The sequence below is a fragment of the Puntigrus tetrazona genome, chromosome 2 (genome assembly GCF_018831695.1).
Source record: "Puntigrus tetrazona isolate hp1 chromosome 2, ASM1883169v1, whole genome shotgun sequence".
Classification (NCBI taxonomy): domain Eukaryota; kingdom Metazoa; phylum Chordata; class Actinopteri; order Cypriniformes; family Cyprinidae; genus Puntigrus; species Puntigrus tetrazona.
In genome coordinates this window covers 1,103,174-1,116,971 of record NC_056700.1, presented here as the reverse complement: position 1 = coordinate 1,116,971, position 13,798 = coordinate 1,103,174, and positions in this window count along the sequence as shown.

The following is a 13,798-nucleotide window of genomic DNA, read 5'->3' as shown; positions in this document are numbered from 1 at the left end:
CACAATAAGGATCATTAGTTACAACATTAGTTAACATGAACTAAGAATGAACAACACTTCCACAGCATTTATTAATCTTAGTTAATGCTAATTTGCTAATGCATTATTAAAATGCACTGAAAACTAATGACACCTTATTGTAAAGTGTTACCAATATTTATATAATATAGTATTTTTAATTATTATGACTAAAGTAATATAAGCTGTTCTTTTGAACTTTATATTCTTCAGAAAAGAAAAGAAAAGAAAAGAAAAGAAAAAAAGAAATTAGAGTAATGCAGACTGTTGCAAATTCAATTTTTCCATCAAGGGAACAAAAATAAATAAATAAATATTAAAATAGGAAAAATTTACTTTAAATGGAAATAACATTTGAAAACATTACCATTTTCATTGTATTTTGGTAATATAAATTCAGCCCTTGTTAGCATTTTATTTATTTACCCACTTCAAAAGAAAAAAAGATTGAAAGAGTAATATTATTACATCTGATAAGTGTTTAAAACTATTGCATACTACTTTTTTTCTTTTCTCTGCTCAATTATTTCTCTGATCTTGCAGACCCTTGTGGATTTCAGACCTCTGTTTGAAATCCTCATAGAAATATAGATATATGTGCCAGGTTTAGTAAAAAAATTAATAGTTTGTAAGGAAGAATTATAGTTATAGTTCATATGTGTGTGTGTGTGTGTGTACATATACTTATACATATATATATATATATATAATTTCTCAATGGAAAATGAACAAATAAAAGTAATCTCATTAATATTTCAATGGAGAAACCTGAATCACTAAGAAGGAAAGGATTCATTACCGAACAAATAACCTGAAAAGAGCACAGTATTGATCATTGTCTGTAATAAACTACTGCACTTCTGACAGGAGAATTCTCAGAAATGTAGCTCATCTCGCTTCATCCACAGAGATGAGTTTACTTAGCCCGTCATTACCAGAACATTTACGTCATTGTCAATAAAAAAACCTGAAAAACCCATCATGCTCGGTGAATCATCATAGCTTTTACTTTGTTAACGATGACTGAATAGGCCATCTTGGCTCTCTGCAAAATTTCATCTCTTCACTTCTAATAGTGGTTAATCAGCTGTTCAAATCCTTCCTGTTCCTCCTTTTATGAAGGTGCTGAAAAGCAAATGACACTATGTTGAACAACAAGGAGAGAGTGACTGACAGAGCAATCCATATCTAATTAGAGCAGCTGGCTTTTAAACTAGACAGTTTGATGAGAATGCGAACATTAAAATGTCTGCCGGCTGCATGCAAATGGCCTGTTTTAGATATACTGTGTTTAGACAAGAAAGACAGAAAGAAAGATAGATGGGAGAGAGGATTTGTGCAGAAATGCTGGAGAGTGCTGAACAGGATAAATAACAAACAGTAGTTAGTTAAAGAACCATCAAGGTCACAGATATTTTTAGAACAAGCAGTAATCGTATTAAATGCAAGCTAAAATAATCCATACTGTAAACTGTAGCATTTGGGGCCTTTAAAAGAAAACATGGTTAAGTGAAATGAGCAACTTTAGATATTTAATGCGATAGTCAGACTAATTGGCTGAAGTGCGATTTGAACTGTTGGCAAAGCTACTCTGAGATTGTATTTTGTATCTACAAGATACACATATTTCAATAATTGTCAATATATAGTGGAAAAAGTCAATATATAGTTTGACCCAAATATTAGTGTGTTCAGTCCATTTTACAGATAGAAGTGGGGCAATTCCAGCATTGCAAGGACAGTCCGGTGCTTCTGACTCACAACCTGTTTTCTCATGTTTCTTCCTGTTTTCTCAAGTTTTAAATACTGCTTGTTGTTTGCTTTTTCTCCGATCACAAACAGTGTTATGTTAAAGGTCCTTTCACACAAAGTATGATAACTATAAACATAACAATATTAGCATCCAGACCAGCGAATGATCTCATCTGTTCATTCTATGCACACTTGTCACAAGCTGGATTTGAACTCAGGTTGCTGGTGTGGTGGTCAAGTGATTTACCACTTAGCCACAAGGGGAAAAGTATTGGACCCAAATTAAACACTCTAGGCAAAGATCCAGGCAATGTAGATTGAATAAAAAACATCTTTGCAAAAAAAATAAAAAACAACTCCAAAAAAAGTTCTTCTCGGGCAGAGGTATCATTAGCAGAGCAAATAACAGAAATAAGTACTTGGAAAGAATAAAAACTCCACGGGGGGAGAAAACAAAACCAGTAACTGCACGAAGAAAAATACCCGAACACCTTAATAGAGGTAGCTTGAAGGACTAAGTGACACAAGGCAGGGTATTACAGCCACGACTCAAAAACCGAGTAAAGAACTAAGGAGAAAAATCACAACTTAAATACCCAATGGAAAACAAGGCACAGGTGAACTAGATATCACTAAACAAGGACACACAAGGAAGAACTAAGGCAGAGGGGAACACAGGGGTCTCTAGAGGCATGGAGAACAACTGCAGGGAGTAGGATGCTGACAGCACTAGTGTCTGCCGCTTTAAATTTACAGTACATGACAGCAGGATGGATTTTGATTGGCTGTTAATGTTTTTAGTGTTTATCTGCTGGAAAAATGGTTCTGAAAATGATTCCAAGAACGTTTTTTCGGTGTATTTCTGTGTTGACTATGTCCCCACTGGATGCAACAAATGCCTCATTGTTTTTTTTTTGTTTTTGTTTTTGTTTTTTCATTGCGCCGAGACACAGGCTCACGTTATGGTAAGGAGCTTAATATTTTCGTCACATGCTTGAGGTGTTTGGCCAGTCGCATCTCAGAATGATGAGCTTTGTAAAAATCCATGCGTTTCAGGAAGGTGGGGCTTAAAGGAATATCAATAATGTACAGTATGTGGAAAATCATGTGTTTTTTGAACCTTAAACCACATAAACACATTGCTTTACACCAAATACACAAAATAATTATCTTTTTAGCAACATCATATGATGCCTTTAAGCGTTTATACACTTTCAAATCAAATATGGTGACACAAACCTCAAACATTGCAAAGTTTTGTCACGTAACCTACAAGAACCATTTAGGTTTGATATTGGCTGATATATGAGTTTTGTGTCAACATACTTGCCTTAGATACTTGCCTTGTGCTTATATAACTTCAGCAGGCTTGGAATAAAGCATTATATGTTTTTTATGGCACTTTTATGGTGCTTACAGCTCAAATCAAAATCCTTAGAGGTATTTTTATAGTTTCACAAGCCTTTCAAAAATCTCACAGTCACTTTGGATCACTCATATCTTAAAGAAAGTTCAGGGACTAAATACAGTAATTAAAGAAATGACATGCTAGCAGATTTATCCCTTTGTGGCATTTCACTGTTTGATCGATAATCTCTTAGCAAAAAGAGCAGTCAATTACTCTAAAAGCACCAGCTAAAGATAGCTTTCAATGGCACCTTTACTGAGCCACAAATCGTCCTGTGATGATATGTAATAGTGAGTTAATGTTTGTTAATTACCTTAATTTCTTCTTTTTGCTCATCACTTGCGTCACTGGGTCTAACAGTTCCTGCAAATCTAATGTGCTTACAGACTGCTCATTTGACCATTGCCGATCCTCGGATCCACTAAAGAGGTAAAGCGGAGGTTAATTTAGCTGCCAATTCCACATCATTTAAGCAAGATTAAACCTCTCTTTAATGAGGCTGTTTGGCTAATAATGACTGTGCCCAGTGTCAGCCAAAGACATGTTCAAATATCACAGTATCAGAGGGCTTTCAGAGGAGTCTAATGACCATTTTGTGGTGGAGTACCAGGGGAGATACATTGATCATAAAACAAACAAATTCAGCAAACGATGAGACTCGCTTCAGCTGTTTTGCTTCTAGATGCTCTACTGTATTATGTGGCAATTGACTTATTCACTGGGGGATAGTTTTTAACCAAGTTGTTGCAGCTGGCCTCAGTAAGCGTAAACTGCTTTAATTAGATTTCGGTATGCATTGTACTGGATAACCCGGTCTCGCTGGTCACCAACAGCTATGAGAGCTGCATTACGAGCAGGCTGGGTTGTGGGAGGTGTATTTGTGCTTCAGTTGCAGCAGGTTGAATTAGCAGAAATAATGTCTGTTTTTAAACAGGGTTTCCCATTCTGCCACTGATTGGACAAATATCGAATTGTTGTTACATTTTAATCTCCAAAAATTGGTCAAGCCATTGTTGCATTTGCTATTAAGAATGGAATAACGTACATCCAGATGGTTGTTACTGAAGAATACATTTTGACAGGGTGATACATACGGCGACTCAATAGGGCTCAACACAGCGGAAACAAGCCTCACCAATGAAATTAGCAAAATGCGATGAAAACAAGTTGCAACAAAACGATACAACAATGAAATTAGCACAACATAAATTATGTTTTATTAGCAAAGTTCGGGAGGAGCACGATCAGATAATTAACCAATACAGCACAGGTGGAGCTTAAATACCATAATAGTTTTCCGGCATCAGGGAAGCATCTGCTGTGTAAAAACGTCTGATAGATGTCTGTAAAATGTCAAAATTATTTACATCTTAAAGACATCTAATATACTGTATGTCTATTTGACATCTGTAGCATCCTATATATGTATTGCAGCTGGGTAAATATGTCTTGCAGATGTAAATGCGGACGTCAAATATGTACATGTGCTATAAGTGATCTCATACAAAGGATAGGTGGAGGTCTCTGGATGCTGGCTATATTCCAAGCTTCTTCAAGACTTCAAATATTTGCTAAATCCTATATTATACTGCATGTAAGTGTTAATTTGAGCATGTAAACAAACCACACCACCACAGAATTAGCACAAGACAAATTTAGTCCTATGCATCGAGCTGGGGTGATTTTGTTGGTTTGTGGAGATGTTGTTGTGTTGTGCACTACTGAGCCACCAACATAAAGATGAAGGCATAAAAGTAAGCGTTTTAAAAATCGTACCTGTTTTTTTTTTTTTTTTGCCATTACAGTGTACAATCATTTTGGCAACAAGACAAACACTTTAACATTATTATCACAGGCTATTAATACTAAAGATATTAGTGTTTGAATGAAATGGGAGATAGCATGGCTGATGTGATATGAGAGACGATATGACAAAAGCTAGATGAGTGTCATTGATCGAACAGTTGTTGAGTTAAATAAGGAAAAAACAAACTTATTTGAGTTCAAATGTAAAATTAGTAATACAAATATTATTGTGCGTGTTGCTGAGATAATCAATTTTTAATGCAGCAGCATGACATCAGGTAAAATATAACTCAGCCAGGTGATTATATATTGCAGTCATGACGGAGGGAATTACCATTCAACAGTGAACAGACAACACTGTCAGAGTCAATGTATTTGATTGATTGGGCTTGCAGTACATATGACAGCACTGAAGATATTTACAAAAGTTTATTTAATCTAAAAAAAAGATAGTGGCTGTTTCGCCAAGGGCCATGTAAGATATCAAACTACTTTGTAAAATGAACGATTCGGTGATAAAGTAATTAGCATCATAAATAAAATATAATTATTTTAAGATGACAGTGCTGGTCATCTAAGACTAAGATCAAAGGTTTAGGATGTACCTTTCAGGTAAATATTCCTCAGGTAGGGAAAAGCCCCAGCTGATGTAGTTATGGTTCATTATCACAAGCTTGTCTCTGTTTTTACCTCTCTAATACAACATTCACACACTGGAAAGACCTGAAACAGAATCCAACATCAAAAAGGAAAACAAAAAAATGAGAATTCCTTTTTTTTTACTCCTCTCTTTCATTTTCAAAGTAATCAGCCCACTATTACTGGCTCCAGAAAAGACCTCGGAAACCTGAGAGAAACTTGTGTTTGATCACCATTGACAGATAGAGGGTATCAAAGGAGAGATGAAAACAGAAAGGTCTGGGGAAAATAAAAAAAGTACCTCGTGATTAAAAAACATACATATATATATATATATATATATATATATATATATATATATATATATATATATATATATATATATATATATATATATATATATATAGCCGATCCTATTAAGCTGTATCAATGTAAGTGTCCCTGACTTCCTTGTCCTGTTACGAGGAGATTAGCAGCCATCACTCTGAAGCATTTGCTCTGTTTGATGTGTGTGTGTGTGTGTGTGTGTGTGGGAGTGTGTGTGTATGTGTGTGACTGGGATCTTCTATAAGAGGAGTGCAGGGAAAGGAATACAAATATCCAGGTACTGCTATCCATCCGTCTTATCTATCTGTCTAGCTAGCTAGCTAGTTAGCTAGCTAACGATATATAGATAGATAGATAGATAGATAGATAGATAGATAGATAGATAGATAGATAGATAGATAGATAGATAGATCACATAAAGATCACATAAACGCAAACCTGTTGAGCAAAACAATCTTAGCTAGCTAACTATACACAGATAGCTAGCTTTACACATACATACATTTTTTTTTAAGCTCTACAGGTTTGCATTTATGTGATCACATATGCAGTAAAACATATATTGTAGTATACTATAAAATGTACCTGTGATGAAGCATCATTATTCCAGTCTTCAGTGTCACATGATGTTGTTTTAAAACATTACTATTAATGTTGAAAACAGTTGTGCTGCTTGTGGAACCTGGAATTTTTTCCCCCTCCCAGGATTCTTAGAAGAATAGAAAGTCCCTTTTGATAACTGTTGGGACACTTAATCTTAACTACTAGAGCAAATCATCACAAAACGTATTTTAAATTCCAGGTTGGTGACTGGCTATCCACAAAAGCGTTCTTTCTCTACTCGGGAAATCATTAAATTCACCAGCTTGCTTGGTGTCAGTGAAGGCCAGCATTCTTCTCAAGGCTCCTGCTATTCACACACAAGCAGATCCACAATAGGCCGGCTGGGGCAAAAGCCAGACTGATCGTGTCTTTGGGTGTCTATCGGTGTTCAGGATGTGCCACAGCTGAATAAACATGAGTGAACATAGTCAATAGAAAAGCAATTGAAAACCGTCCCAAGTAGAATCAACAGAAGCGTAATGAAAGCTCTCCATTGAAAGGACAGTTATCGCTTAGCTGATGTATTAGTGTGAGAGCTGGCAAAAGCATAATGGAAATGCATAAAAGAAGTGAGAGGAGGCGCTGATGATATCTGAGCTAATTAATCTGAATCCTGACTCGGACAAAACCCAAGACGTGTTGATGTGTGAAGTACGCCAACTGCGCTAACTCATGCAAAGGCCGTTTCAGGATTGTAAAAGAAGCAGTAAAACCTGCTAAGACTTGTCAGAACTTAAAAACTGCTGCACTAACAACTACCTTAAGACTGCAGACATTAAAGGACGTATACGGCTATGCTGCAAAACCAATAGCAAGGCCCAAAACTACATGTAGAATTTGATAACACCTTAGGTATGCATGATAAAGAGTGTTCTGCAGGTGTAGGCAGCTCCTAAAAAAGATGGATGGGACCAATTAAGTCTCATGCCTCCCGTTACAGAAGAAGTAATTGGTATACTCAGGAAGACTGCAAAACAGGTTGTGTGAAGCGGAGCTTCCTGTGCACCAGATTTTCGGCTGAACGCCAGTTTTCACACCTGTACAGGCTTCTCTAAGTTTGCTATTTTTTTTTCTGAAACAGGACGAAGGACTGAAATGGCAATAGCCAGTATTGATTTATAAGGTGAGCATCGTGTTTACACTATGCTCACTCTCAGAAAAAAAGTCTGTCATTAATATGTCCATATGTCCACCAATATGTACCATTTAGGTACTGATTTGCATGTTCTGTATTGTTAAGGTACTAAAAAAGAACCTTTTATGGGTAAATAGTACAAAGGTAGACCTATTGAAAGGCTACTGTCCCAGTAACAACAAAATTTTGGCATCACAACACTATAATGTACAGTATTATAAAGGAATATTATTTGTAAGATTACCAGTGTTGTTTGTTTTATATTACTTTTTAAGGACATGTGCCAATATTAAAATTATGCAATATTAAACTTATGTTAAACTATAAGTTTAATATTGCATAGTTTTAATATTGGCACATGTCCTTAAAACGGACCATAAAACCAGTCATAAGGTTCTTTTTTTTTGGAAAATGAGATGTGTATTTAATCTGACAGCTGGATCATTAATAGGCTTTTCATTGATGTATGCTTTCTTAAGATATGATCATATTTGGCTTAGGTACAACTATTTTAAAATTTGTAATCTGAGTGAGCAAAGAAATGAAAATATTAAGTAAATCACATTCATTGTTCGAATGAAATCAGTTGCGATGCATATTACTGATCAAAAATTACGTTTTGCTATTTACGGTTTAGTTTTGGGGGTTTTGGGTTTAAAAGTGCCTTCTGTGTGATCTGACATCGCTACACCATATTAATAATAGACAATCTGCATTTTTTTGTCTGCTGAAATTCATCAACATTTGCTAATGTGACCATACTTTAGTCTCCTGTGATATTCAGTTTTCTACATTAATATCAACACTCATGAGGCTGTGCTGTGCTGGGAAAACTGCAATAGTCTAGGTGCTGGTCTTACAGATTATCCGGGCCTCGAGGGAACCGAATGTTTCTTGTTTCTGCCTCATGTTCGGCTCTTGACAGACTGGCATACGTGTTTTCCTCGGCTACTGACAGGGCAGGTCTGTTTGAAAACATTTTTAGGTGTTCTAAATTAAACATTGTTTACATGTTGGCGCATCTTCCATCTGTGCACCGGAGAAGGATTTCATGAAGGCTCTATAAATATAGCATTTGGGGGGAAAGTATTATTTATGGAGCACATTTCATAGTGTTTGTGCTCTGTGCGTTCGGTACTGTGCAAAAAATGACTAGGATCAGTTTAGCTCTGTTTAAATGAGAGATTTACACCTTATGATGCGAGATCTGGTTGATAAAAATGTAAACACGCATCCGGTGAATATGGAAAATATGGAATTAGGTGATCAGTGTGCAATCTTATACATTTGGGATGGGAAGAAATTCTTCTAATTCATCAGATATGAACTAATTGACTAAATAAAAATGTGTGTATTTGTGTGTGTGTTTGGGGGGAAGAGCGACATGCCACATGTTAACACGTAGGGTGCATTGCAGTTACATGCAGCCAGACCTTCCATAACAGCACCGCTACAGCTCATTTTAACTTTTACGGCCAATCAGATTAGAGCTTATTAGATCAAGAAGGCATTTTCCTTTTGTATTGTTGTCGTGCATGGTACATAACAGACTATGGGTGGTCTGTGGAAGAGAATCGAGGCCACTGAAGAAGAAGAAAAAGTGACCCAGTTTACTTGACTTTACCCCAGTTTTGTTTATTTTTAAAAGTAGCTCCGCATCCTAAAACTAACTTTCAAAGTTTCATCACAAAATGAGGTGCTATTGGAAAAGTTTGTATGTTGAGAAAATGAGAGTGAATGTGCAGAAACAGCCTCTTTCTATCCTCCCAGGTCCAGCATGCAATTCACCCAGGCCCCGCCGCCGGTATTGAATGAGATTGCTCAGCACTCCACTGTTCTCTAGCTGACTCAAGGCTAACGGTGATGGACAAACCCTGAGAGACTGGGGCCAAATGCACACAAATATAACTGTGGAGTGAATGAAAATTGCATTGATTGCTTTTCAATGCAATGTCAGTGTTGCTTTTGTTGACTGTCGGATCAATTCCATTTGCCACCGCGTTTGTCATTCAGGACACATCCTTTGTCTTTGTGCATGTACTGTGTGCATTTATAATTTACAGGCTTTCTCTTTCAGGAAAATGAATGAAAAAGATTGATGATACTTCTAGGTTCTCCACTGAGATCGTCCTTGCCCTTATTTTATAAATACCACCTGCCTCCGACTAGCAAATCATGGTTTTACTGTGTCTTCATCTGTCCCTTTTATTTCTTTATTTATAATATGTGCCCAAATGTATTCATGTGAAGTATCTTCATAGGTTTACTCCAAAGTACAAGCTGTGTTTAGTTACTGAAAAGCAACAAAAGGTTATACATAAAAAAATTCCCTTGCGAAAAAAGTAGTCATCACAGAAATATTAATGTACTTAAATGCAAAGTGAATATATATTATACACTTAATTCATTTAAATTAAACTAAAACGTATTATGGTGTTAATTTATATGCAGTTAGCTGAACATTAGAATGCATTTAAAGGACTTGAGTACAACTTTATTTGTAATTTCATAATTCTGTTGTCTTCAAAATATGGTTAAAGTGCAACTACACATTTTTAAAGATGAGTCAGTAGGGGTCTTTTTCACAAATATATTGTTTCAAAAGGATATTTGCCAACAAAGTGGTGAAAAAAAACACACCTTGGGGTCTTTTAAGATAATAAAAATATAATGTAAGGAGTAGATTGACAGCAAACCTAATTGAGAATTTCTGCAAAATTTCAACTTTGCGCAGAAAGAATTTATTTGCTATAAATAAGCAGATTTGCTTTGGCTCTGTGCTAATGCACTCAGCTAATTCTCTTGGAAGAGTCTTATTTAGTTTTACTGCAAATTGCTTCAGAAACTAAGCAAGAAATCACTGAAGACATACATTACCCCAATTAGAATATTCAGAATGATTTAAACAGTGCTTTTCGCCATTGCAGCTGCACTGTGGAATTTTTTATTTTATGCTATAGTTGTTTTTTTTTTTATTATTTACCACCATAGCTGCAATACCGAATTGCACAATTATACATACAATCAAGCATGCGAGCAGATAAACAGAAATCACACCAGATGCTCCCGCATATGTTTTACTTTAGATTCATATCTAGATTTGCTTTTCTCTTGAGCACCATTTCTACATTCAGGTGAATTATTGAGGTAAACTACTTTGTGCTTGCTTTGGTGAAGCAATCGCTGGTGAATTCACCGATGTTTATACGTTTTTCTCAAGTTAGATGAATATGAATCGAGCTGCTGAAGGTAGTCATCCTAGACTGCAGAATGCTGGGAAGTTGGCACGATCAAATACGTGTGTGTTCAGCTTATTGCTTATAAACCCCTCTCATCTGAACCATTGCACGTAACTATTCATAAAAGTATAATTATGTATATAATTATGTATATGTATTCCGCAGGTATAAAAAATCATATCGTGACGAACACAGCAATGACTAGTCACTGAATGAGAATTATTCAAATGATTGAAACCAACAACATGAGCCTTGTCTAAAAATAATTACTCGAGATAACTAGGTAAAACATTACGGAACTACCAAACCGGTTGCTAGAATATTTTGATAGATAGTGAATTATTTAAAGCTAAGCCATATTTCTACTTAGGTCCGCGGCTGACATAGTGTCTAAAGACAATGCACAGACTTCAAGATTAAGGATTATACAAGATGCACAATGTGAAGCGCTGTGTAGTCTTGGGAAATTAAGTCTTAGGAACAGAAACTGAACTCAGGCATAGAATCGGAGGCTCAATAGGGCACACTAATTTCATTTTCCCTGAAATTGTCCTTCACCACTCCATCAGGCCCTCAAAGCTGTTTAAAACTTCTTAACACTTAGAGGGAAATGTCCTTGAGATAATGCATCTTGTGTTCATGTACGCTACGGCGATATTCAGTGTTTATCAGTTCGCCAACCTTTACATTGTACGAGTTTTGTGCTTGGCTTCTAAATGTCAAATATATTGACAATATTCACTATTTCGCCAAGATCTCTTCTCAGCAGATTGCTTTATGCTGTCAAACGGTTCAAAAGGAATGAGACACAATATCATTAAAACGTAGCGCTGTGTTCTAATCCTAATCCGCTCAATAGTAATCAGTGAGGTGGAGCATGTTTGAGCTAAGGAGCTTGTCTTAAAGAAGAAGAGCACAAGAATTAAATTCAAAGAACAGATTAGACTAGGACGTGATTTGGAGTCATCTCTAGATTTGAATCAAAGAGCAAGTCATAATATGAGCTCTTTTGTTTCATAATCATGATTTATCTTAATATATTTATGTTTTCTTGAAATAGGATCGTTGCGTTGCTGTAATTTAAATAAATACACATTTTTGTGAAAATGAGTTCATCAAACGCATGCATGTGTAATGGATAAAATACCTCTGTGAAAAAGAAATGCACTGTAAAGTATTAAATGTGCTCTTGTCTTAGAAGCATACTTTTTTTAAACACTGGAGTAGTGAAACATAATGATATAGCCACAGGAGATAAACTATGTGGATGGTTAGCAGCAAAATTGAAATGTATTTTGCGATCTCATGATATTTTAGGATCATGTTTTTGCAGCAAAGTCCATCTTGAATCTTCATTGTTAGGATTTGGTGACATACTTCATAACAACAAGCGAGTGTCAAAAGGTGCAACTGAAAAATCAAGAAAAAAAAAAGTATTTCAAGTAAAAATATTTTCTCTCCTTACTCAAATAAGATACGAACATATATGTGGTTTATTACATTATACAAATCGTACATTTAAATTTAGAAGAAACGCACGTCATAGGAGAATTTCAAACAAATATGAAATTGAGTGTCATATTAAGAGAACATTAAAAATGTATTATATTCATTGCAGATGGTTTAGTTTAATTCTTCCAAGCTGGTGCTAAGTAACAAGAGAATGGTTGTGCAATTGCGACTGGTTGTGCAACGAAATACGCACCAACAAGTATATATCACCAAAAGAAATGAACACTAGAAGACACTAAAACCTTTCATTCCTTTACAGAGTTTTGAATAATAAAGTGCAATTATCACACAGTTTCTTGAAGAATATCATATTGTGAAATAATATTAATATGCTGGAATATTTGAAAAATGATGCTTTTGAATATTAGCATCACGCATATCAAGCTTCGTATCTATAGGTTTTCATAGATGGTGGGATTGTCCGGTAGCACACAGAGTACAGAGACGTACTTGAGGGGTCAGGAGTTCAAACACAGTTCATGCCCAGCTAATGTTGCTGTGACATACTACACCATGAACTTTCCTTTGAGTTGTTTTTTTTCCCATTTCTGTCATCACATTAAGTAATTTATTGATATGAGTGAAATAAAGACGCCACTGTATTTTCAATGTATTTTGCAGCAGAATCCTAATTGACTCCAAAGTTGAGTTTCCATAATTGATTGTTATTTTCCCTTTTATCACCGTGAAGCTGCTATGACACAATCTTTATTGTATATAAAGCTGAATTGACAAAAAAACATTGACATTTTAACAGAGGTGTGCGATAACATGCTCAGGATTAGTGTTAATCTGTAGAGCATTCATTTGGGCTTTGAGAAAAAAAGATAATAAAGAAAAGAGAAGAAAAGAAAAGAGAATAAATGTCAAAAAGTGAAATATAATAAAGGTTCTATTGTGGCATCCGACTCTTTTTAGTTTTAATTGGAGCCTTATCTTAAGAGTTTAAAGGTGGCGTGTGGAAGTTACCTCAAGTCCTGATACTTTGGACTAGCTTTTTAAATCTTTTTTTTTTTTTACACTCTAAAGTAAACTTTCAAATGAAATGTTATGCGTGTTCCTTGAGAACGACCTCATTATAAATGAAAGATTGAGTAAATAATGAAGTGACCGAATCCAATTACAACGAAAACAAAGCAATACATACTTTCTAATCATTTCGAACTGTAATGAGAGTCTAAATCGCGAATTTAAAAGAATATTATATAACGTATGTCTCTGCTTCTCTAGATGTATCACTATTTCAGAAACAGCATGTCTATCAGAGGACATGATCCAGTCAATTTAGTCCCATGTTTTCTTTGCAGCTGGTAGTTCCATCTCACATTTCTTTCTGCTGCTGTATGCAGCCCTGTATAA